The sequence below is a fragment of the Macaca mulatta genome, chromosome 10, assembly GCF_049350105.2.
Source record: "Macaca mulatta isolate MMU2019108-1 chromosome 10, T2T-MMU8v2.0, whole genome shotgun sequence".
In the NCBI taxonomy this organism is placed as follows: Eukaryota; Metazoa; Chordata; class Mammalia; order Primates; family Cercopithecidae; genus Macaca; species Macaca mulatta.
In genome coordinates, this window is record NC_133415.1 from 95,750,352 (window position 1) to 95,774,699 (window position 24,348).

Here is a 24,348-nt window from a genome sequence, read left to right on the forward strand (position 1 = left end):
AAAAAAAGAAAAGAAAACTATCCCAAGATCACACGAATAACAGGTGGCAAAGTGTGGCTTTGAATCCAGACTTGCTCAGTCTATGCACCTACTCATTATACTAGGTTGCCATGGTGATGAACTGAAAAGGTAACTTTGACCTCGAAAGGAACCCGTTGAGGGAAATAAGTGGCTGCATAGTTCTTCCCCAATCACTGCAAAATGGCATTCAGCCAGTCTGCATGCCTTCTGCCCCCAATCACTGCCCAGGCCCAGGATGCCAATCTGCAATTCTGGAGGACCAGGCACAGAGGGCAGGCTCTGCCCCTTCACCTCATAACGGAGGCCATAGTGTTATGGGGAGGAGAAGAAATGGAGTAGGGAGCTTAAAGTCAGGAAGGAAGGCACATGCAGGAAACAGAGGGTGGTATGGGCCTCACATAGTAATCGCTGGTATGTGAAGAGCTCACACCTGTGAGCTGTTCAGACAGATTCAAGACATAGCAAAGGATAAATGGTTACAGGGCACAGAAGAATAATGTGGTCAAAGCAGTTATTATTTTTTAACTGGGGGGTTGTTAAACTTTATCTATAAAGGGCTAGATAGTAAATATCTTCAGCTTTGCGGTTTGTATTCGCCTGCTAGGGCTGCCATAACAAAATGCCACAAACTGTGTGACTTAAACAATAGACATTTATTTTTGCACAATTCTGGAGGCCAGGAATCTCAGACCAAAGTCGGGCAGGGTGAGGTGAGGGCTTGCTTCCTGGCTTGCAGATGGCCGCCTTCTCACTGTGTCCTCACACCGCCTTTCCTTGGTGCCTATGTATTCTGGTGCATGTTCCCAGCCCAGTGGAATTAAGGCCTCATGTATATAACCTCATTTAACCTTCTTACAGGCCTTATCTCCAAACATAGTCACATTGGGAGACATCTGCAAAATTCCTTCACCTTTGTCATTCACTAAGATAAGCTAATCAAGACAGTGAAATCCATTACATGCACAGTCCACGGAAGGAGTGGGAAGTACACAGGATGTATGCCGCAGAGGCCAGGAATCTTGGGGGCTGTCTTAGAATCTCAATCATCACAGCGGGCCACATGTTTTCTGTCACTAGCACTCAACAATGTTATTGTTGCACAGAAACAATACAAAAAGAATGGGCATGACTGTGTTCTAATAAAACTTTATTTATTAGCACTGCACATTGCATTTCATATGACTTTCACATGTCCCAAAATAGTATTCTTCTTATGATTCCTAACCATTTAAAAATGTAAAAACCATTCTTTATTTCTAGGCTATATAAAAACCAGTGAACACCCAGATTTGGCTGGTAGGCTATAGTTGGCTGACTTCTCTTTAACGACATAAAAATTCCCAATTTTAGCAGTCACTGAATTTTAACACAGTCCCATGTATCGCCATTTTAATGTATGCCATGTGCTACTGACCCTCTCCTCCAAAGACTCAATTGCAGAATATTTCTTCTTATCTCTGGGAACCAGAGGGAGGAATATGTCTCCCATTGTCTCCTAGCCCTATGGATAAGAGATTGAGTAAAGAACTATAACTCTTTAGATTTCATTAAACACTTCACCTACACTACAAGCTTGTGTTCTTCATTGGTAAGGAGTAGTATTCCCACTTTACAGATAAGGAAACTGAGGCAGGAGTGGACGATGCATTCAGTGTCAGATCAGGGACAGAGCCAAGGCTCCAATCATGGGCTTCTTTCTTGGCCAGAAGGTCTGACAATGAAGGTGATCTCCAAGATAGATCCAGCTACAAAATTTGGAGTGCCCCATGCAACACTAAAATGCAGAGTCTCTTCTTTAAAATTAAGAAATCAAGATGGTACCAGGTATGGTGGCTCAAGCCTGTAATTCCAGCACTTTTGGAGGCTGAGGCAGGCGGATCTCCTGAGGTCGGAGTTCGAGATCAGCCTGGCCAACGTGGTGAAACCCTGTCTCTACTAAAAATACAAAATTAGTCAGGCGTGGTGGTGCATGCTGTAATTCCAGCTACTCGGGAGGCTGACACAGAAGAATCGCTTGAACCTGGGAGGCAGAGGTTGTGGTGAGCCGAGATCACGCCATTGCACTCCAGGCTAGGCAACAAGAGCAAAACTCCATCTCAAAAAAAAAAAAAAGAAAAGAAAAGAAAAAAAGAAAAGAAATCAAGATGGTGACAGCAGCAGAGCATTAAACCAAGCATGGGCTCTTCTCTTCTGAGTGCCAGGGCCTGTGTGACTCAGTGCCCTCGAAGCCAACCCTGCTCTGTGGACACATATTCTAAAGATAAAACCTCAACCCCCAAATCATGGAGATTCCACCCTCGTGCCAACAAATGCTTTGAAGGCAGGGTAATATCTAAGTGGGGCTTATTAATCGTGAGCAGTCTATCGTGGGTAGCCGATTCTTGCCCCTGGAATGAATGTAAACCAGCCTTGCATGAATTGAATTCCTTTTTTGAGTATCTAATTGAATTTGCAGAAGTGTGTGCCGGGGGGGTGTTTAAATAAGTGCACAAATATGATAAGAAGGCCTTCACACCATTATATCTAATTCAGTAAGCAAAAATAATGGCAGGGCACGTTCCAATTAGTATTTGATTTATTTGCTTTAACAAATCCAATTAGCAGAATGTTTTATAAAGTCATCCAATGTCAAACACTCATGGACTCAACAGATAGAAACAATACTCCTAATATGAAAAAAAAATGGTTTAAAGCTCTTTGAGCAGTGAATTTATTATAAATAAGACGATGCGTCTCTGATGGCTTGAGCATTCCCCAAGGACCAAGAAAACAGTGCCTGATCTGTTCATTTGGTTCTTTTTCTATGAGACTTTGTGCAGCAGCTCAGGTTAATGTGGCCCATTATATTAAATCCAGGAATGAAAACAACAAAGGTGGAAGTTAGCCAAGGAACTTCAAGGGAGAATAATGAACTTGCTGCTGGGTGTCTTCAAGATCAGAGACATGTTTCGACTTCCAAGGCAGCACAGTACAGTGGGAAAAGCCCGGGGGGAACAGAAACGGTGGTGCCCTAGAACCTAATCTGATGCTTTCATGCCCTTTTGGGTCTCCAGTTTTCTCACATATTAACTAACAAGTTCAATGAGGTTAAGCAGCCCCCAGAAATGCCCACCTTGGGTGGTAGATGATATTCTTTGCCCAGGGAGACATAGAACACCGTAGCAGTTAAAGCCATGAACTCCAGAGCCAGCATCTAAACTCTGCTATTTTTTTTAATTTAGTTATATGACCTTGGCCAACTTATGTAACTTCTATGGGCTTCAATTTCTCCATCTGTAAAACTAGGATAATAATAGTGCCTAACTCTTAAGGCTGTTATGAGAATTGAGTAATTTAATATTTGTAAAGACTTGGAATAGTACCTGGCACATAGTCAGTGCCAAGCATGTGTTAAATTAATATTTAATCACAATCTATAAATTAGAAATGGAAAAGGCAGATATACATGTGGTCAGCTGGCATAATCTCATCAAACAAATGAAATGTTTTAAAGAAACTGTATCTGAGTCTGTCCATCATGTCCCATATGGATCAGCAGGGCTGATTGTGGTATGCTATTGGTCTGCATGGGAAATCCCAGCTTCTGTCACCCTTACTTGAGTAAGGGGTGACTCTAGGGCTAGCATTTCTTCATGTGTGACAGAAGCAGTTAAGTTGAACCCTCTCCAAGAACCTTGTTGTTGTTAAGAGACAGGGTCTTGCTCTGTCACCCAGACTGGAGTACAGTGTCATAATCATAGCTCACTTGAAGCCTGGAACTCCTGGAATCAAGCAATCCTCCTGCCCCAGCCTCCCAAGTAGCTGGGACTACAGGCACGTACCACCATACTTGGCTAATTTTTAAATTTTTTGTAGAAATGGGTTCTTCCTATGTGCTCAGGCTGGTCTCAAACTGCTGGCCCTAAGTGATCTTCCCTCCTGGGCCTTCCAAAGCACTGGAATTATAGGCACTGTCCCCAACCTTCTAAGAATCCTTTGACTTCTGACATCCTATGGGACTACAATTATGTCCTCCCTTCATGGCACCTAGCTACATTTGCCGGGACACAAAAAGTACCAAGAGTTCTCTGAAAATAAGAGCCTCTGTTCAGACCATCTTCTCCACCCGGTCTGCTATGGGCCTCTGTCTGGTGCATTTGTACATCATGAAAAAAGAACATCATGGGATATGGCAAGGAGATTCTGTCTTCTCACAGGCCCCAGCCTTCCCAGGTACCAGTTTGCGAGCAGACACTGAGATGCACTGTAACCAAGGAGATGAAAGAAGGAGCCCCTCTGTTGGGTCAGCGCCAGCCTCAACCTGCCCAGGAGAGGCTAAGAACAGTCACCTTCAGTTGAAACCAGTGAAGATGCTTCAAGTTGAAGGCCAGCTGGAGAGTCCAACCAGCCTGAAAAGTGGTCCCGCCCAACCCAGCGAGTCTTCTTTCCCAAAAACAGCATGGGAGCAGATGCAGGAATTCCAATGCTCTATCAAATTTAAAGAGAGAAGGGATGGTCTGGCCCAGCTGCTAATTTTACAGGTGGACAAACAGGCATAAAAAGGGCAAGCCTACAAAGGAAGGGGGCCCCAGGCCAGAGCTCTGCCCACTCAGATGCAAGAATAGCATCTTTCATCTTTTCTCACATAACAGTGCTATCTTTTTCATTTTTATTTTGAGGGAGCAGCGAAAGAAACAGATGGCCATGGGTCATCCCCCATCTCAGGGAAACTTCAGATCAGTCGGGAAAAGGTGAGGAAAGGTTTCCTTGACACAGAAGAACGGGCTTAAACTGGTTCCTGGCAGCTGTGTCAGTGTCTGAAGCCTGCAGAAGCCCAAGCCAAGCTCTTCATGGTCTCAGGGCCTTTGCACTTGCTGTTCCCCTATGGAACACTCTTGCCCTGGTATGTGATGTGGCTGGCTCTGGGCATCTTCCACATCAAAAATCAAATGCAAAACAGCCTCCTCCCTTCTCCAGTCGTTCTCTATCATACCACCTTGTTTATGCTTGATGGGGCTGTTTCTCAAACCCTTTAGTTCCATTCTAAAATTATTTACTCATTTACTTATTTTCTGTCTTCCCACTAGCAGCCAAAGTCTACCAGGGCAGGAAGTGTGTGTCCATTTTATTCACTTAACTCATCCAAGAGCCTAGTACTTTAACTCTTAAAGCTTGAGGGAAACCCTATAAATGCTCATGAATGAATGAATGAAGTAGAATATGATGAAGTGTCAGAAGTACGAGACTTGGTATCAGAGGATGATGCACGGCTTGGTTATGGCACTTTCTTTGTGACCTTGGATGAGTCAGAAGGAAATTTCTGAGCCTCCACTTCCTCATCTTTAAAATGGAACAATAATGATAGCAGCTTCCATGTACAGGGAACTATATGCAATGCACTGTGCTAATCCATTTCCATGGATTACCTTATTTAATCCTCAAAAGAGCTCCATGAGTTAGGTACTGTCACCATTCACGCTTTATGCAAGATGAAATCGAGAGTTAAATAACACCACCCCAATATCACAGCTAGGAAATGGCCAGAGATATTCTGCAAAGCATTGGAACAGGCAAATTGCCCTGTAAATCCATCCAAGTGAGGGTTAGGTCACATTCTGAGGGCCACAGAGCTAGCAGGTCATACAAGAAAATTCTGAGATTGGTCCATCTCAAAGCCCAGCTTGGCTCAAGCTAAGCCATATTCACAGAGCCAGGGAGGCTAAACCCAGGTCCTTTCCATTCAGTCAGGTTGTGTGAGGCCCCTTCCTCAGTGATAAGTTATAATCAGCTGTCTTCATGTGCTGTCTCTTGAGTGGTCCCTGATGGTGAGCAGTAGAGATTCCTAGCAAAACATGGATGCCTGGCTTGTCCCCGGTATGAAGGCCCAAGTCCTGTCATCTCTCTACCCCTTTCCAGCACTTCCTTTCATCACAGCCATGTCCTTGAGTTCTGATTGGCTAAAATCTTGCTTCAGTTTACCATGTCCCCCATCATACTTGATTCCCATGGCATCAAAAGTGGTAATGCCACCCAGAGCCCATATCACATAGAAGACAGGAAATGAAATCTGCATGGTGGGCCCTCCTCAGTTTCTTCATCCATGAAATGTGGATAATAATAGCACATTGCTGGGAGAAAAGCTGAGTGTTGGGAGAAGTTGAGGCAGGGTTTGCATGTCTGACATAATGTAAAAGAGACTTGGAACTTGTCCAGGGTCCAGGGTCTAAAACCCCTCGTGGCCTCTGGAACACCAAGCTCTGTGCCAAAGATGGAAGGCTACCTTCACACACCATAATCTTAGCCCAGCGCATAAAACCCTTTGTGGTTTGGATAGAATCCAGGGCTCAGAGCATGAAACCCCTCGTGGCCTCTGGAATGTGTCTAGACTTGCTGCCTCCTTGCTCTCCCAGGATCAATTCTTCAGTTAAAAGATACAATCTCAAGTAGCAGAACATGTTCCCTATGCTTCAAAGGAAATGCTAAACCATCACAGCTGTAGATCATGCACTTGCCCTTTCCACCCCAACATTCTCACCACCTGTTTCTTTGTGTGATCACCAGTAAATAGTCTGGGCTTCCAGAGCTTGGGGCCTTCACAGCCTCCATATTTGCGTTGGCCCCCTGGACCCACTTTCTCTCTCAAACTGTCTTTTCTCATTCCTTTGACTCCACCAGACTTCATTGCCCTCATGACCTGGTGTTGGGTCTGATCACCCCAACAGTACCTTCCTGTAAGCTGTCATGAGGATTAAATAACCTTTAAGACAGCATAGTGGCTAGCACATAGCAAGCTCTCAACAAACATTAGCAATTATTACTCCCATCATAGAATGTCATACACACACACACACCCTACTTTATAAACATAAATTTAAAAGTGAAACAGTTGTGTATATCCATACTGATAAATTTCTACACTTAGATACTCAATGACATATACTTAACACCTGCAATCCCATAGCTGTCTATGTGGAAGCTCCTGGCATGTCCCCATCCATGGTCTCTGTCTTGTTTAGGGAACCAGTTTGTATCTTCTGTTCTGGCTTGCCATGATTGCTAGAATACATTGACTTGACCACAGTGGTAGCATAGTTCTGTGTAAGAAACACTAACCCCACAAGACCCCCATGGGCTGCTTCATGCCCCATCCTCTCTGGGTGTCACTCCTCCTGCCCCATTAAGGAAAGGAAGCAGAACAATAAATACGCAAACCAATGTCTTTCTCCAAATCAGGAAGTTTTAACACAAAGTACAGCAAAGTATGACCTGTGAACTAGAAATCTAGCCTGCCTCCTGTTCGTGTAAATAAAGTTTTATTGAAACAAAGTCATATTCATTTGCCTACATATCGTCTATGGCTGCTTCCCAGCTACAGCAGCAGAGGTTAGTAACTGTGATGGAGACCACATGGTCTGTAAAGACTAAAATATTTACTATCTAGCCTTTGATGGAAAAAGTTTGCTGATTCTTCCTTCCAAAGGCCTGAAGGCAATCTAATAGCTGTCACCCAGGGCACACAGGAAACCAGGAGATGGATGATGGCAGCTTATTTTTGCTAGTACCAAAAGTTGCTACCGCTACAGGAACATCTGGCTTTCTAAAAACCTCTTCTACTGAAAGTGACTTATTTTTAACATACAATTTTTTTCAGAGGAAACAAAAAAAGGAAAAGAACTAAGGTCCAGAGCCTCTGTTGGCAGGCCTCCCCCAGTAAGTTTCACTTCCTGCGACAGTGAGTACACTGTCCTGATGGCTCAAGGTCGGTAGAGTCACATGGTCCACACATGGCTCTCTTTGGAACCCTTGAGTTCCCTTTGACCCCACTCCACATCTCAGCTCCATTAGTGACCGGGCTTAGAGCAGCTCAGGAGAGACAGAAGCCAGGTGCTCCCACCTTGGTCCAGTGAGGATCAGAGGGAGAAAAGACCCCGGTAATCCCCAGGAGAAAACATCCTGAGGTCATGCAAAGCTTTCTCAAGATCTACCCTGGGAAAATCAGCCTTTAGCGCCCACTTAAGAATTCTAAACCATTAAGTGCCAGGTACTTTCCAACTACTGCCTTACTTTGTCCTTAGAGAAGTCCTGTGAGTTGTTCTTTGGGATTCAAGACAAGATTTCGCAAAATTGGAAACTGAGGCTCCGAGAGGTTAAGTCACTTCCGCAAGGCTACACAGCTTATAAAGGACAGAGTCAGGATTAGAATTATTTTCAACTTTATCCCAAAGCACAAACCCGCTCAACTTCTTAATAATGTCTCTTGCATGAATTTCCTACTCCTCCTTATTACCCTTGCTGAATTTATTCAACCCATATTTAGATTTCATTCATTAATGCCAGATCGAGTGTGGTGTATGCTAGACATTATTCTAGGTATCAGGGATAAAGCAGCGATTGACAGCTGTGACCTCTTTCTCCATGGAGCTCACATACTAGTAGGGTAGATCAACAATGAAAACAGGGAGATAAGTAAAGCAGGTAAGGGGCCCACCTTGGCTCTTGACATGACATAAGGCCTTGAAGATGTTAGGCATGCAATAAATGTATGCCTAAGGTAGGTATGGAAATTTATCCTTATTGAGCAGCTAATCTTTGCTAGGCATCAGGCCAGACATTCCATGTAATCTTACGTAATCTTAACAACCATCTTGTAATCCAAGAATTAATCATCACCATCTTAAAGATAAATAAACTGAGAATCCAACAAATTAAGAATCCAGTCCACATTCCCTACAGTTGTGGATTCTGACTGTTTTCCTTCTCCAAAAGTCATCATCTTTCTACTGCACAATGCTATGCATGCAGGAGCCCAAGGAACATTTAGGACTGGCTGACAGATATTGGTTTATGTACTCAGTTTTTGTAAGTATATTAACATTTAATTACATAAAGACTAGGGTTCCATACAGTCAATTAAACTCGATAATAGCATCCAGTGTTCTATAAATCATCAAACTGGTAATTGTGTAGATAAAATATTATTGCGGTCTGAGTATTATCGTAAGTACAGTTGGTTGTCAGAAGTCCTCTCAAAACAGTGAAGCTTTGGCAATTTAGTCTGTAGTTGCCAGTTGGACTCCATATATCTTGGCTGTTAAGTGTGCATTAATTGCAGGATGGAATTTTTTTAAGGATAGAGTACAAAGAAGCCTCAACTAAGCTAAAGCTGAAATTATTTGGATACCAAGATTGGGTCAAGCCAAAGGGATTGGTGGATTCAGCACGTTTTGAGATCACGAGGATGGTGATGGTGACTTGGGTAACTGTAATTACAGCTGAACTACCATGTCACCCAGTTAAATCAGTAAGCCTTCTGCTCTTCCTCTCTAATGCTGACACTTTATTTCCCTGGATAGGTGAATCTCACCAAGATGGAAGTGTACACAAACGGGAAGCAGGCACTCTCCTAGGAATTATAGGAAGTGGTCTTTGATGAATTTCAAAGAGAGATGGTAAGGCAGTCACTAAGGTTCCTAAGCAAAAAAACAGACCCTCTACCTCAAAGCTGTCTCATCTCTACCTCTCTGATGTCTGGGAGTTCATGTACATCCAAGACACATAAACATGTTTCTCCTCTTTGGAACAAGCACTTGGCAACTTCCAGCTCTATGCACATTTTTTTTTTTAATCTGCAAAAGACCAATGCAGATGATCCTATGAGAGCAGCCTCTGCCAACATGACTCCACCTCAGGCTAAAACTCTTTGAAACAGAAATGAACTTCTAACAAAGCAGCGACTTGCTAAATCACATAATAACTCGGGGCCTGACAGGACATGAGAGGCAGGTGGTCTCGAAGATTGACGATTTGCCTGAGAGAAAGGAGTCCTGAATTAAAGACTTGGCTCTGCCTCCAGCTGGTTGCATGACCTTGGCTGAGTCACTTTCTGTTTAAAATGGATCTGGCTGGAAGCTCTTGACAGTCTCCCACAGAACCAATGCAATGCCCATAACAACCGTGGAAGAGGTGAAATCCTCCCACAGAATTGAAAACAAGGTCTTGATACGGGAAGTGGGCAGGGAAGTGCTGCGAAGAGAAGGGTGAGTCCCTGGCTAGGGCCCCACCCCATGGACCTAAGTGAGGACAGGCATTTCTGTTTTCATGCCCAAATGTTGCATTTCCCAAGACCACCGTGGCCCACCACACCCCCATCCTGTGCCTATAAAAACCCCGAGACCCCAGAAATAACACCACACATCTACAACCATCAGATCTTTGACAAACCTGACAAAAACAAGAAATGGGGAAAGGACTCCCTATTTAATAAATGGTGCTGGGAAAACTGGCTAGCCATATGCAGAAAGCTGAAACTGAATCCCTTCCTTACACCTTATACAAATATTAATTCAAGATGGATTAAAGACTTAAATGTTAGACCTAAAACCATAAAAACCCTAGAAGAAAACTTAGGCAATACCATTCAGGACATAGGCATGGGCAAGGACTTCATGACTAAAACACCAAAAGCAATGGCAACAAAAGCCAAAATTGACAAATGGGATCTAATTAAACTAAAGAGCTTCTGCATGGCAAAAGAAACTACAATCAGAGTGAGCAGGCAACCTACAGAATGGGAGAAAATTTTTGCAATCTACCCATCTGACAAAGGGCTAATATCTAGAATCACAAAGAAATCAAACAAATTTACAAGAAAAAAACAAACAACCCCATCAAAAAGTGGGCAAAGGATATGAACAGACACTTCTCAAAAGAGGACATCTATGCAGCCAACAGACACATGAAAAAATGATCATCACTGGTCATGAGAGAAATGCAAATTAAAAACTACAATGACATACCATCTCATACCAGTTAGAATGGCGATCATTAAAATGTCAAGAAACAACAGATGCTGGAGAGGATGTGGAGAAATAGGAATGCTTTTACACTGTTGGTGGGAGTGTAAATTAGTTCAACCATTGTGGAAGACAGTGTGGTGACTCCTCAAGGATCTAGAACTAGAATTACCATTTGACCCAGCAATCCCATTACTGGGTATATACCCAAAGGATTATAAATCATGCTACTATAAAGACACACGCACATGTATGTTTATTGTGGCACTATTTGCAATGGCAAAGACTTGAAACCAACCCAAATGTCCATCAATGACAGACTGGATTAAGAAAATGTGCACATTTACAGCATGAAATACTACGCAGCCATAAAAAAGGATGAGTTCATGTCCTTTGTAGGGACATGGATGAAGATGGAAACCATCATTCTCAGCAAACTAACACAGGAACAGAAAACCAAACACCGCATGTTCTCACTCTTAGGTGGGAACTGAACAATGAGATCACTTGGACACAGGGCAGGGAACATCACACACTGGGGCCTGTGGGGAGTGGGGTCTGGGGGAGGGATAGCATTAGGAGAAATACCTAATGTAAATGATGAGTTGATGGGTGTAGCAAACCAACAAGGCACATGTATACCTATGTATCAAACCTGCACATTGTACACATGTACCCTAGAACTTAAAGTATTAAAAAAAAACCGAGACTCTAGCAGGCAGAGACACACAAGCTGCTGGACATCCAGAGGAACACATCAGAGGAAGAAGACACAAGCAGCTGGACATCAAGAGGAACATGCTGGCAGAAGAACATGCTGGCAGGCTGACTGGCGAAATGACACAGAATTTGGCCGGGGCTGTCTGAGTGGAGCACGGCTGCTGAGTGGCCCAGCCCCAGTGGGAAACCCACCTTCCCACTCCATCTCCCTTCTGGCTCCCCCATCTGCTGAGAGCTACTTCCACTCAATAAAACCTTGCACTCATTCTCCAAGCCCACGTGTGATCCGATTCTTCCGGTACATCAAGGCAATAAACCCTCAGGACACAGAAAGCCCTCTGTCCTTGCAATAAGGCAGGGGGTCTAATTGAGCTGACTAACACAAGCCACCTACAGATGGCTAAACTAAAAGAGCACACACCTCTGAGGCTTCAGTTGTCAACATTCATCCCTAGATGCTGCCCTAGGGTCTGAGCTCTACAGCCTGCCCATCTGCATGCTCCCCTAGAGGTCTGAGCAGCAGGGCACCAAAGAAGTGAGCCACACCCCCGTCGCATGCCCTGCAAGGGGGACAGGGGAACTTTTCCCATTTCAGTCTCACAATAAAACTATCCACCTGCATCTGGAGGAAACTAAAATGGATTTTAAAATGCAAATGGCAGACTACCTCTGTTACACTCTTGTTCTCATCTGGAAAAAAAATGTTAAACCTCATCTGCCTGGAATTAACTAGATAAACCATGTGTTTCTTCCATACTGTCAACCCCCAAGTTCAAAATTACAGCATCTAACAAAGAGCACACCATGCCGCAGCACAGGCCCCCTAATATAACACCTGGTTGAGGCACCTGGATTTTCTCTCTTCCTTACAACCTCCTACCTACAGTCAGAAAATGTAACAGTGAGGGAAAAAATAAGAATTATTATGAGTAAATGAAAAAAATGAATACAGTAGGAAAGAAAAGGAATTCATCATAAACATTTAAAAGGAAGACCTCCGAAAACAATCTACTGAAAGAACCTGAAGAACGCTTTAAATAGTGTGAAGCATCCTAAATAGGAGACAAAGAGATGCAGCCCTTTGTGAAACAAGAAGAGAAAGTCACACAGAGACCCCAATAACCTGAAAAAACAATAAGATTAGGAGACAGATCCGTGTGTTCATAAAGGATCTCAGGGAAAATAAAAATGCAAAAAGCAGAATCAAAATCAGCATATCAAACCCTCAACGCTGATTGGAATGAACACAAGGAAGCAAAAGTAACAAAGAAACCACAAACATTGAAGGTTTTTTTAAAGTGTTTTTCTCATTGACTTAGAGGATGCAACACAATTTGGGCCCACCCAAAATGCCAGGAATTTATATGCTACACAACTCGTTCTTAAGAGAGTTGTACAGTATGAGATGAAGTGGAAGAATTTTGGAAAACCCAGCAGTATCTGCCAGCTGGCATGTCAGGGGCTATGGCGTGAGAGCGCTACAAAAAAGATGAAGGATGCTCAACCTGGGTGTCCTTCAGCCTCTTGCATCAACAGCACTTGAGTCCTCATTACTTTGTTGTTGTCCTCGTTTCCCATCTAATTCAGATCTCTCAGAGGCCCTGGGACCTTCTCTCATCCAGGAGAGCCCCATAACTGGAAGGGTACGAGTGGGGGCAGAGTGAAAATAGTAAGAAATGGCAAAATGATTTCTCAGGTGCCCCAAAGCAGCTTACCAAACAGAAAGCAACCGTGATGACTGTGCAACTTTCCTCCAGGCGCTGACGCACCCTGAAGCCAGTGAAAGAGAAGTTCCCGGGTACCCCCACCAAGCAAAAGAACCCTTCCGAAAGAGGTAACAGTCTGAAAGTCAGTGAAGTACTGGTGGCAGAGTAGCCCACCGTGTCTTCTGGGGCTCTGGCCATTAGGAGCTGCAACTGCACTAAGGCAGAAAGAAGCAAAGCCCACATCCCAAACACACCCCTCCGGGAACGCAGCACGAGAACGAACGGGGGATGAGCATCTTGAAGACACACTGATGCCAAGCCCATGACCATGTGACCTTGGATGAGTCACTTAACCTCTCCCAGTTTCAATGTCCTCGTCTAAGAATTTAATAATAATAGCCACCCAGAAGCAGCACGTCTGAATTTTTATAGCCCGAAGTTTAAACACCTTAGGGAGGGAGCATTCTTTAAGGAAAATAATGTAAACTTAGAAAAGAGACTATCTGACATGAGAAAAGAAATCACAACAAATAATACATTCCTAACAACCAGCAAATACCACAAACATTGTACAATCCAGAAAAATAATATTTTTATAAATTGTCTAACAATATTCTCCCCTACATTTCTGGACACATTTTCTGGGATGATCTCTTTATGACAATAATTTTGCCATATCATTTTTTATAGAGACTAGAAACTTCAATGTCCCCTCTAGCAGGTTCATTAATATTTGTTATTATCAATATTTTTAAAGTCTCCTTCAAGTTCACAAGTCATTGTTTACAAACAGTCATGTTAACTTTAAGGCTGTGGTCAAGTTTGGAGAAATCTCTATCAAATTTCTTTCATGTGTATGCTATACTATTTCGGAGTTTTATAAGTGTGATTGTACACTGAGTAATCAAATGATCTTTGAAGTCATGACATTAGGCATGTTTGTGAAAGCCATTTCCACACCAGGGTAGCTAATAATTGGTTTCATTATACACAAGGAAATACAGGATGGTGCCGGGGCTCATGTTTATAATCCCAGCACTTTGAGAGGCCAAGGCAGGAGAATCACTTGAGGCCAGGAGTTAAGAGACCAGCCTGGGCAACATAGCAGATCCCATCTATAAACAAAATAAAAAATTAGCTGGGAGTGGTGGCATGTACCTGTAGTCCCAGCCACTCGGGAAGCTGAGGTGGAAGGATCGCTTGAACCCAGGAGTTTGAGGCTGCAGTGAGAGATGATCTTGCCACTGCACTTCAGTCTGGGTGACAGAGCAAGACCCTGTCTCTAAAAGTAAGTAAATACATACATATATAATACATACATAAAATAGAAATATCTATGTGTGTATGTATTCTATCATTCATTGCTCCATTGATCTAGCTATCTATATTCTATTAACCCAAGCTTGACTTCAACTTCTGCTTATCTAGATTTCTAAAATGTCCTGCATACTGCAAAACCGCCATCTCCCACCCCTCATCCCTAAAAGGAATTTATGATGAAGGGGAAGCTGGAGTGGAATCATACAATAGTCTTCGCCAATTGTGGCTAAAATTATCTTACTTCTAATCATTTTATAAAATATCCAACTATCTGAACACATTGCACACAGCCCTTCCTCAGGCCTTGGAAGGGTAACACAGTGGGGAGACACTCTGAAGCTTAAGCTTCGGAGCTCCACAGGTACAGGGCTCTGAAATGCTTCCACAGATACACAAGAGGGTGTGGCATGTGCCTGGCTCTGGCAGTGATGGATGTCCTCATCTGCAGGGACGCCACAGGTCTGATGGGGGCACCTGAGGCCCATCCAGCATTTACCAACCTCTACTGCACCTGTAAAGCTGTGCGTGTCACCTTTCTAACATCAGACCTCACGCAGGAGATGGGCTGGGCTTTGGGGAACTGGATCACCAATATTCAGTTGCTTTCACACAAACATGTTGAATTTCACCTTGGGGAGAAAAATATTCAACAACTGGGCCAGAAAACACTGCTATGGTCCACAGCTATAGCAAAACACTGTAATTCAGACTTCTCCCAGTTTGTTAAAATTTGCTGATGCCAATCGGTATTTCAGAGTCTCGTTAATTTTCTCATTACTCTCCTCTTCTTTTTTCCCTAGCAGCTTCTTCCACGCCTCAGTCACACCTTTGAATCTTTTACAGGAACACCATAAAGCTGGTTATCTTATCCCCTTCCATCCCTGCAGCTTGTTTGGCTGCAGAAATATTTTACGTGAAGCCCCAGGCCACATCAGATGACAGCCCAAACCACAGCCCCCAAGGACCATCTAGAAATCCTGCTGCACGCTTGAGAGTTTGAAACTGTTTTGATTCAGATGCACTAGAATCACCCTGATCTCCTCCTATGAATTTTTACATAAGTTTCTCACCACAGTAACCGCAGTTTCTCTACAACCCTGGGAGCCTCCTCCAGGCAAGCCCTGAGAACAGAGCTGTGCCCCTGGTTGGCCATATCCATGTACCAGGAATTTGCTGGGAAACAGCAACCAGCTCAGTGGTAGAATCAATGGAGATTTTTATATCCTCCTTTATCACTTCCTAATTATTTTGGGGGAGAAAAGTATGTAAGATAGGGAAACTCTGTTGTCTAGCCCTTACCAAAATCTTAGGAGAAGTGATGTTGACAGCATGAGCTTAAAGGAAATTCATTCCACTGGATTTCCCCCAAGTAATCGACAGCTGGCTACAAGGTCAAACTAAACATATCATTGAGAGCCACATACTTGGTCTGAGCCATACATTGCCGTGAGCCTCTAGGGAACCCCTTTTTCTCCAAGCAGCCTTGGTGCCCACAAGAGCATCATGAGACAAACACATAAAATAAGGGTGAAATCAAGGTTGAAGTGATTACGGAACACAAAATCTTCTTTGAAATGACTTTCAAAAGAACACTGTATTAGTCTGTTTTCATACTGCTATAAAGAACTGCCCAAGACTGGGTAATTTATAAAGGACAGAGGTTTAATGGACTCACAATTCAGCATGGCTGGGGAGGCCTCAAAAAACTTACAATCATGGTGGATGGCAAAGAAGAAGCAAGGCACCTTCTTCACAAGGTGGCAGGAAGGAGAAGTGCTGAGCAATGAGGGGAAGAGCCCCTTATAAAACCAAGAGATCTCATGAGAACTTGCTCACTATCATGAAAGCAGCATGGGGGAAACTGACCCCATGATTCAATTACCTCCACCTGGTCTCTCCCTTGACACATGGCGATTATGGGGATTATAAGATGAGATTTGGGTGGGAACACAAAGCCTAACCATATGAAACACTTTTGTTTTTTTTATCATGGTGACTCTCTTAAGAATCTAATATATTTATCTTATATGCTTTGTGAGTCAGTACACACACAGACAGACACAGACACATACAACCTCACAGAATTTCTTAGAGGAATTCAAGAAAAACAATAAACATGTAGAACCTAGAAAAAAGTCTGGCACATTTTAAGAGCTAAATATATACTAGCTATTATTATTATTAGGAACACAGTACCTATAAAATGTATTCATAATTTAACAACACACATTTTAACAAGCCATAACTATTGACAGATATTAACTAGTAATTATTCTGACTGCCCTAAAGTGAAAAAGATTCCAAATGCCTACTGGCACCAATGCATTTGACAGCATTGCATTTTTTTGGTGTAGTTAACATCTGGAAAATGTATACATTATCTAGGGGCATCCTCCATATATTTATTTATATATAAATCCATGCATGTGAATCTGTATGCATGCATATGTCAGTTTTATGCATTGTAATCTAATTGCAAAAATAATACATTTTTCTGCAAATAATTTGAGGAAAATTTAACAACACAATCCCCTCTCAACTGCACTTTTCCAGGACTTGCCACTGTTCATACTGTGATCTATGGCTCTTGAGATTTTTTTTCCACCAACAGATATGCACATATATTTTCCAAAGAACATTTGGAACCAGAATGAACATAAAACTTTGCAACCTGCTTTGAAAGGACATTACAGTATCAGAAATATTTTTCTAGCTTACTAAATGTTCTTCTAAAACTCAATTTTAATGGTTGCCATCCTACATGCTGTTAATTTACTAACCCAAATCCTTTTTTGTTTGTTTGTTTTACTTTCAAATTTTACTGCTTGTAAGGCAAGGAAATAAACCCTAGGAAATATCCACATTTATTTCCTTGGGATAATACTCTAAAAGCTGCACTTCTAAGGTCAAAGGGCATGCACAAATTTTATATATATAGTCAAACCACCTTCCAGAACAGTTGTTGCAATTAACACTACAATCTGCAGTGTATAAGATTGTTCATTTTCCTTGCATCCTCACTAGTACTAAGTATCATCGGTGTTTTTAATCATTGTCATTTGTCATTTTAATTGGTGAAATGCAGAGGCCCACTAGTTTAAGTTATTTGAATATTAGGTGAGGTTGAATGTTTTTTGTAAGTTCAACTGACCATTTGGCATTTCTTCATTTGTAAATTGCCTGGTTATGCCCTTCACTCATTTTATGATTGGACTGTTTATCCATTCTAATTTGTAAGTGTTCTTAATTTAGTAAACACATTAACTCATTATCTACATTTTCAGTTATAAATATTTCTCTAGTTTCTTTTAACCTCTTAATTATTTTTGGCACATGTACATTGTTGAATATAAATGCGAATCATTTCCTACTCTGGTAGAAATGCCTACATAGAGCATCTGATACTTGGGTATCCTACTGCAGAAGAAATAAATATTCACCTGTATCATTCTTGATCCTTTTGTTAAAGTATGAGTACATTTAAATCTTTACTTCATCTAGAAATAAGTTTAATTCATGACATAGCATAAGAATCTAACTTTATTTTACTTTTTAAAACACTTTCACTATTGTTTCAGCTTCACTGAATTATCCATCTCCTCCCAGATGTCCTATATGAAACGCTTATAAATACATGGCTCTATTTCCGGGCTTTCTATTCTGTTCCACTGATCTATGTGTCTAAATATATCAGTATAAACATGTTGTAATTATTATGGATCTGAACATGGCATAATTAACGCTGGTGCTAGGGATTAGCTCAGGAAATAGACAACCTGAGTTTAAATGCCTATCCTACCTCTTACTATGGATGGCCTTGGAAAAGTTCGCCAGTGTCTCTGTGCCTTAGTCTCTCCGTCAGTAAAACACCAACAATCATCTCTTCCTTACAAAATTGCTGTAAAAGTTAAAATGAGTGTATGGATACAAAGTGCTTAAAAAAGTACCTTACACAGAATGAACACTGAATAAATGTTAGCTATTATATCCATTTCTGAGGAGCGTTATAACAAAGTGCCACAGACCGGGTGGCTTAAATGACAGAGAGGCATTGTCTTACAGTTCTAGAAGCTAGAAGCTGGAAATCCATGTGTCAGTAGGGTTGGCTCCTTCTGAGGGAGAAGAGGGACAATCTGGTCCATGTCTCTCCCCTGGCTTTGGGTGGTTTGCAGGCAATCTTTGGCACTCCTTGGCTTGAAGATGTATCACTCCAATCCTTCATCTTTCCTGTATCTCCACACATTGTCTTCTGTGTCTCTGTGCCTAGTTTTCTCTTTCTTTTTACAAGGATACCAATCATAATGGATCAGGGTCCATCCTAAGGACCTCATCTTAAGTTGATTAAATCTTCAAAGACCTTATTTCCAAATAAGGTCACATTCTGAGTTACTGGGGATTAGGACTTCAACATACTTCTTCTGAGGACACAATTCAACCCGTAACAGCCATTATTTATGGTATCTTTTCAAGGTTTAATGACGAAGTTATCAGACAACTTAGTCTTAATAGCAAATTCTATGCCAATATTTCTAATTTTTCGTGACAAATGACATTAACTTTATATTTAGAAAAGCTGTTTGTTTATATGTTTAATATAAGAAATCATCTTTCAATTTCTAGTTGGCACAAGCATTGGGGGTGCTGGGTTGCTTGCTAAATTTTAAACCAGAATGAGTGTTAGATTTTTCAAAAGGTTTTCTTGAGACTACTGAACTCATCGTATGGTTTTCTATTTTTCTACTTATCCATGTAATACATATTAATTCATTTCCTAATGTTGAATTTTCCCTACAATTGTAAGATAAATCCTATTGTAGCATGGTGTATTACTCCTTTAACATACCCCTGGAGTAGATTTGTGGGTTTTGTTGTTTGGTTTTGTTTTTCATAGCTACATCCATCTTCGCTTGTGTGGTTGTCCTCTATAGTCCCCCCTTGACAAATCGCACAACCAAATTATCTTTGCTTTCTCAGGAAAGGGATTTGTGGATCAGCCCGACGTGATCTTCTTCAATCATTGTATCTCCTAGAAATGACTCTAAGTATGAGGCAAAAAGGTGGCACCTTTTCCAGTTCCCACCCTGGTCATGTCAGGTTTTTATATTTCAGTCATGTCAGTTCATGTCAAGGAAGGCGGGGTGATTAGCTACCTGTGCTCAAATCCCCCTCTTTCCCAGAAGCTGGGGCCTATTGCATGTATTTGTATGAATCACTCATCAAAGCAATCCCAGTGGTCTCCATGGTCCTTGGGACCTTAAAATCCAACTCAAAAACCAACCGCATGTGCAACCATACGATAAAATACTACTCAGCAATAAAAATGAATGACCTATTGACACTTGCAACAATATGGACAAGCATCAAATTATTTACATTAACTGAAAGAAGCCAGATTCAAAGGCTACAGAATGCATGGTTCCATTTATCTGACATCCTGGAACAGCCAAAACTATAGGAAACACAAACGAATCAGTGGTTATCAGGAGTTGATGGTGAGGGAAGGATTTGACAACAAAGGAATAGCATGGGGGGATTTGGTCAATAATTGAAAAAATACATTATCAATACATAAGGGGTAAGCGATAGGGGTATGGGGGAAACAAAATTGGCCATAAGGTGTTAATTGCTGAAACTGGGCAATAAGGGCTTATTATGTTATTCTGTATAAAATCCTTAAAAATGTACAGTTAAAAAAAATACACACCAAACGTTGCGCCAAATCCGTATGAGGCAGGGGCTCAGAAAACATGACCCTAGGGCACCCTTTACCATTCCAATTTTCTAAACCTTATCCCTCTCCAAATGGCCTACTTCATAAATATGCTATCCAATGATTAATAAAACGAAAGCTAAGGAGGGAAAAAGGGATATAATTAAGGAAGCAGTCCCAACTTTGGCCATCTAAATAAAATGACTGTGCTAATGTCGTTGTTAATGCTTCGTGGTCAGAGCAATGATAAAATCACTCCCTGGATTACAACTTTTGCTATTTTAGGGCCTCTCTGGGAGCCCAACTGCAACGCACAATGTGCTCCGAAATCTGAGCTTCCATTAAAGAGTCTGTTTCAGGCACAGCTTAGAGAACCCCACAGGAAGACTGCTTAGCCTCTCAGAAAACGCCCTCAGGCCTGGCCAGGCTATAGGTAAGGCCTGTGGGTCCCTGCCCTGACAGTAACTGGCCCTCAGTAAGCTGCCTTCTGATCTGTTCAAGGGCTCCCTGTGGGGGGCCTGGCTGCTCTCCTAGACTGGGAAAGACTTCATAGCCACGTATCTATGTGCATCTTCAGAGAGGACCAGATTTGCCCACACACTCTATCCCACATAGCTCAGAGGCATAGAGGCAGCCACCTTAAGAGTACTCCTCACAGTGTGTTTGCAGCCCTACTGCTGGGGACAGGTGAATCATGGCTGGTCGGTTGATTGGTTATCTATCTACCTACCTATCTACCTATCTCCCTATCTACCTATCTACCTATCTCCCTATCTATGTCCCTATCTCCCTATCTATCTCTCTATCTGTCTATCTATCTATCTATCATTTATCTATTTATTTAGAGACAGGGTCTCACTCTGTCACCCAGGCTGTACTGCAACCTCTCAAACTCAGCCGATCCTCCAACCTCAGCCTCCTGAGTAGCTGGGACTACAGGAGCACACCAGTACACCCAGCTAATTCTTTTGTATTTTTTTTTTCTGTAGATACGGGGTTTAGCCATGTTGCCCAGGCTGGTCTTGAGCTCCTGGGCTCAAGCAATCCTTCTGTGTCAGTCTCCCAGAGAGTGCTGGGATTACAGGTGTGAGTCACCATGCCCAGCCCGCTATTGTTTTTAAATGCCATTTCCCTCAGGAGTGCCCAATTGTTGATTGTTATCAAAGGAAAATCTCAGGAAAATTGAACAACCAGTGAAATACCATTGTCCCCTACCTTCCCATCAACCCAAAACAGAAGGGAACTCACCTGTACCTGTACTCAAACGCACTGTAGTCTGTAATGCTCTTATGCCCTTATCTTTGGCATGAAGAGATAACCTTGGCACTTGAGAGATGAGACAGCTACTACTGCCCCCATTTTACTGATGAAGAAAAAGTGCCTCCAGAAGTCATAGCTAGTGAGGAACGAGCGAAAGTTGAGGTGAGGGATGGAAATGGTTAACTCTTCTCCTTTATTCTCCGTCTCATAGAAAAGGAACTTCCACTTCTGGCATTGCAGAGGGAAGTGTTAAAAAACTTTACTCTTTCCTCCCTGAAAGTTGTGCTCATTTGACTGGTAAAGCTCACCATTCCTTGGGCTAAATTTACTAGTGGCCGCGTGTCTCCGAGGTGCATCTCTCTGATTCTGCAACACCTTTGCCCGCCTGAGCTCAGGTGCCTAGGTCCTCTGATCTGCTCTTCCATCTCCTTCTGGGTTCTTGTCTTCTTTCAATTCAGGGGCAGTAAGAGCTCACTTGGAAAATGATGGTCCAGGGCCATCATCTTCTATCCTGGAGACCAGCAGTGAGAGGTCAACCAGTGCCATCTGTTCATGCAACAGAGTGGGTGGGTAAGTCAGGGCAGAGTTGCTGCTGGCAGCATGGAACTTCACCCAAGCCCTGTGCTCCTGGTTAAGAAATCCCCCCATCTCCAGCTAGCATCTTACTGCAAAGAACCACCTTTCCCCCTACGGCTTAGATAAGACTTGTGGATGATCCTTTGACAAGGCCAGACACAGGCCCTCTGAATTCCCATTCTTGGTCTCAGAAATGATTAGCTGCACTGTTTGTCTACATTAACCAGTCTGACTGGATCAAATTTTAGTCAGGCTTCACTCCTTCCCAGGCTCCCTTCTAAGGATTTGCTGACCACAAAGAACATTTCCAGTTTGGTTCATCGATCAAGCCACCTGCTCTCCCCACCCACCCTGATCCTCTCCCCATTGCAATCATCCGCCTTTTCCCATTGCAATCGTTCCCCTTGATAAAATCTTTCCTCACTACTGTACAAACTTGCACATTTTTTTTTTTTGGCACTGTCTCTAGTTTAGAAGGAAGGGAGACAAAGACCAACTTTCACTTGAGAGTTCAACAGTTTATGAGGCATGCTGCAATCAGGGGTCAGACAGTGCTTGCCCAGATGAAAAGGACTGGTACTAGCTTCGAGTTTTGTGTTTGTTCTGTCAGTTAGATCTCCATAGAAAAGATGGGCAAAAAGCTGAATCTTGGTGCCCTAAACACAGCCTGTCTCCCTCTTCTACTTTCTTTGCACTCCTCAACACCAGAAGCGGCTGTCTGAGTTCATGCTGCACCACCTATGCAACTCACTGAACAGTAAAGCAGATTTTGCATGACAAAGGACATCAGCTTCTCCCACATCTTGGGGACTAAGGGCCAACACCAGGAGGCAAAGTAGGCAAAGGAAAGTTCATTTCTCTGCTACAAAATGAAACACAAAACACTCCTGGAGAAGCATCCTTCTCTGCAGGCACCAGGGTCACCCATCACCTCTCCAGCCTGGAGGTCCCCCAGAGATGGCATAAAGGGAAACCCATGTATTTGGTCAGGCAGCTGGGAATTTGAATGGCACATCTTAGGAAATGTTACTGCTTGGGGCTTTGGCCTGGGGGAGAGCTAGATGGACTCTTTGTACTTCCTCTTCTTGAAGCTTTGTTCTCCTTCCTCCATTGAGTATGGTTGGGTTCTGTAGTCTGAGCTTCCTTTGAGGACTGAAACACGTGTCTACAGATGGATGACAATGGGATTATGAGACCCAGCCTCAAAGACATGAGAGTGATGGCTGGTCTGTGGGGCTGCCCCAGAGATGCCAGCTGGAAAACGCTAAGAGCAGGTGGCCAAGTCCTTAGCAACTTTTCCAAAAACAGGGGTTCTATGTGATTCTGACCTGGCAAGCAGTAGATTCACATCCATAATACATTTTGCAGCACAGACTATGTGCCAAGCCTGGGCTAAGTGTTTTGCAAATATTATCTCATTGTATCCCCACTACCAAAAACAAAAATCATTTGAATTAAAGTTACAGAGACTTAATATTGAAGCAGAAGCCTTTAAACCTTGTAGACAAGTAAGAAGACCTTCAAATTCCCCACCCTCAAATATAGGTTCCTGTCCATTTATTTGCTTATGGATTTTCCTTTTGTTCACTCTTTTAGTACAATTCAGTGAATTTTAAACTGTAGTGTGCATGAGATTTATTCAACCAAACATATTTTATCATGGGTGTCATAAGAGATTTCCCAAGGTTAATTTGGACAACATGCACTTCCCAGCTTAACTGTTGACTTCAGAGGACAATCCTCACCTAGAATTCTACTCCACTTTATTACAGCTTCTGATCATCACATCAAAGCAGTGTGGTAACCCCTGGTACAGGTGGGGCAGTTCGCATTTTGAATGTCCTAGATGATCAAGCACATATTAAAAGAAGCTCTTTGGCTGTCCCTATCACTTGCCATTTAAGGATGAATAAAGTGAATGAGTTGAGTCAGAGACAAGAACAAAAAATAAGTGAATGGCTTAGCAAATTGTAGGAGATCCTTGCCATGGAATATTACCCAGCATGAACTATTAATATATGCAACTAGATGAATGAATCTTATAAAGCGTAGACTAAATGACAAAGTCAAGCACAAAAGACTATATGCCATATTATTCCTTTTATATAAAGTTATAGAAACTGGAAAACTGTAGTATCAAAAAGCAGGTAAGTGGTTGCCTGGAGCAGGGAATTGGCAGGGAGGGAAGTTGAGAGAAGGGTGATAAAAAGCAAAAGGAGAGGGAGGGAGGGAAAGAAGAGGAGGGACTCTATATCTTGATGTG

At 42.5% G+C, this 24,348-nt stretch overlaps 1 protein-coding gene across 3 annotated transcripts in view; it reads right to left on the reverse strand.

The window, feature by feature from the left end:
- Nucleotides 1-24,348, reverse strand: part of PTPRT (protein tyrosine phosphatase receptor type T) — a 1,118,573-nt gene that overhangs the window by 824,962 nt on the left and 269,263 nt on the right. The window lies entirely within an intron of this gene.